Consider the following 2,831-nt stretch of genomic DNA (forward strand, 5'->3'; position numbering starts at 1 on the left):
CTGGGTGAGCTGGCCATTGAACTAAACGGTGCAGAGAACTCGGGAATTATCCAGTAAAAAAAGAATAAATTTAAACAAAACTGTCTATGTATACATGTATTTTGAATACATTATGTGTATTTAATCCATCCCAACTACTACAATGTAGAGCCTGCACAGTCCCGCTTGGTTGTGTTATACTTGGTTCAAATCCAACTGAATTAGCAGCTATAACTGAGACCAGCGGAGAAATAAAAGGCATTTCCCTGGCACAAGGTGAGAATCACAACAGAGAAAGGCAAAAGAATAAAAAAACTTGAGGCGAAAAAGCTGAAAACAGCTTTCAGAAAGCGGCCGTTACCCTCAGCGTATTTGGCACTGTCGTTTTCCATGGAGAAAGATGCTCATGTTGGTCAAAAAGAGCATTACTGCAGCAGAGGCTGTGCCTGCCATCTGGTGGCCAGCGCTCAGGGACCGCACGCCAGGCACCACGGCCACCACTGAGCGCCCACTGAGTGCCCACTGAGCGCCCACTGAGCCTCCACTGAGCCCCCACTGAGCCCCTCTCACCTGGGCAAGCCTCGGACTGCAGTCAGGCCATGGCAGGGTTGGCCAGAGCTGGATCTCCATCATGAGTCTCCATCCTCTCATTCTCCAACTGTAAATAATGATAATAATAATCATCATCATCATCATCATCATCATCATCATCATCCCTGAGCTGGTTATAACGTGACTTTTATCGAGCTGATTACACGTATCATTTATATTTATACCACATATAACATTATAGCAGTATTTACACAAGCAATTATCTTCATATTTTTCACTTTGGGACACTAAATTAAGATGATTTTCCTGAGCGCTGGTTTATGGCATCGCTGACATATCATACAGTCTTAGCCTTTGCTTAAACACAAATACATCTGCATTGCTATATTGGCAATCAATAAGACAGGACTGGTTCATACATATTAAATTAAACATTATAGATGAGAGGCCAAATTCTGGCTCCCCTGAATTCAGTGGAGATCATCTACAGTTGGGCTAACACTTCAACACAATTTCATTAATGTGCAAATACTATTTGTGGCTGACTGGCATTTGGGAAACCCACTGAGAGGACTCGGCTGTCCCAGAAACACAAATTGGGGTGGGTGTGCTTAGACAGAGCAGCACTAAGGACATAACCTTATTCTGCAAGGTCCACGGATGATGTGAGGTGCAACTGTGTGGCAGTTGTAGACGGTTTGCATAAGTTGTCAAAGAAGTAAAGCTCTTCTGGCTGCTTATAACCAAAGGAAAAGCTCGAAGTGATGCCTCCCAAGTCAGCTACCCCTGATGTGCAGAACAGCCGGGTCCTCAAATGCTGGTATGAACAGAGGAAGCTTTTAGGAACCAAATCAAAGGCCTGGGATATCTTTACTTTCAGAATTTACCTGCCCCAAAGTCATAAATACAACGCCTGCGCATTCTTCTTGTCGTGTGGGAGTCACCCTGCCCTTGACTGTCTCCCAGCGTGCTTTAAAGTTTATTAACCTTGCAGATGTGCTGTCTAGAGCCAGATACACTCCGAGACAAAAGGGAGATAAGGAAAGTCATTCCCTTAGTGAAGAGCCAGGCTGAGACTCTCTTTGAAGTGCTTTTAGAGCTGGAATGCAACTGAACAAGGAGTACAGATTCCGAATAAAAGTGGGAACTCCTTTAAGTGAAAAGAAAGTTACACTTAATGATTCGGATCAGGAAAGCGTGAAATTTCTTAACACAGATGCATCTGGCAATTATTCAGCAACCTTCCATAGTAAATGGTTAATGATTATTAATTCCTTTGGTATTCAGACTAATCATTCATAATAAATTCAGAATGGACTCGTTTGGTGTTAATGTAATGAGTATCTCCATGGGAGTCCTATTGCAACGTTGCCTTATTAAGTATCCATTAATTATCCATACATATATCCTATATACTACAGTACTACATATTGAGTACTGCTACTCTTTTGGACTTTTCTGACCAAAACCCAACCGTCATCTCCCCTTTATCGCCAGAGTTCATGTGATGTGTTGTAAAGATTTTATTACTAGATAGTACCTATATGGTTGTACTTGCTGACACATCAGGACAACACAGCTCCAAATGGGAGCTTATCTTCAAGGTAATCTCGTCTCATCTGGGGACTTCTGGCACATGGCTGTGGTCTTCTCAGCAAACCTGTTACCACCAAAAGGGGGTGGGAAAAGCTGCATACCAATATAAAACAAATGTGCACTGTACCTGTGTTTAAAATGAGTGGGAACTGATAGCAGTAGGCTGTCATCACTACACATCAGCACCACCACCAAGGAAAAAAACCCCAAAATTCTTTCTTAGCCACAGTGTATTTGGATGGTATCGTGCTCTGGAAGCCTCCTCTCTACAGCTACCTACATTTGTACAGTAACTTATTCAAATTATGCTTAGAAGGCAGCAGGACAAACATGGGATGAAGCCAGGACTCGGTGTTTTGGGAACTTCTCCTGCTCCTACAGCACCAAGTGGACTCTGGTGGGCACAGACCTCTCCTGATAGCTGGACAAATTGCTGACACAGATCCTAGAGCTCGTGTTTTCATGTGCTCTGATCTCAAGGCATTTTCTTTAATGTATTGCAGAGTTCACTCCATGACACGCATGATGAAAAATGCAGGCTAGCAATGGGCACTGGGCAAAGTGTTAGCTTCCAGCTTCAGTAAGACAAGTCCCCATCTAGAAATACAGATATGTGTTTCGTCTGTCTCAAAAGAAAACTCTCTAGGTCATTCCAATAAACTGAAATGCATCTTTTGATTTCAAAACAGGCTCCTTGTACTGAA

This window comes from Mesitornis unicolor, unplaced genomic scaffold (assembly GCF_000695765.1).
Source record: "Mesitornis unicolor isolate BGI_N332 unplaced genomic scaffold, ASM69576v1 scaffold20796, whole genome shotgun sequence".
NCBI classification, from domain to species: Eukaryota; Metazoa; Chordata; class Aves; order Mesitornithiformes; family Mesitornithidae; genus Mesitornis; species Mesitornis unicolor.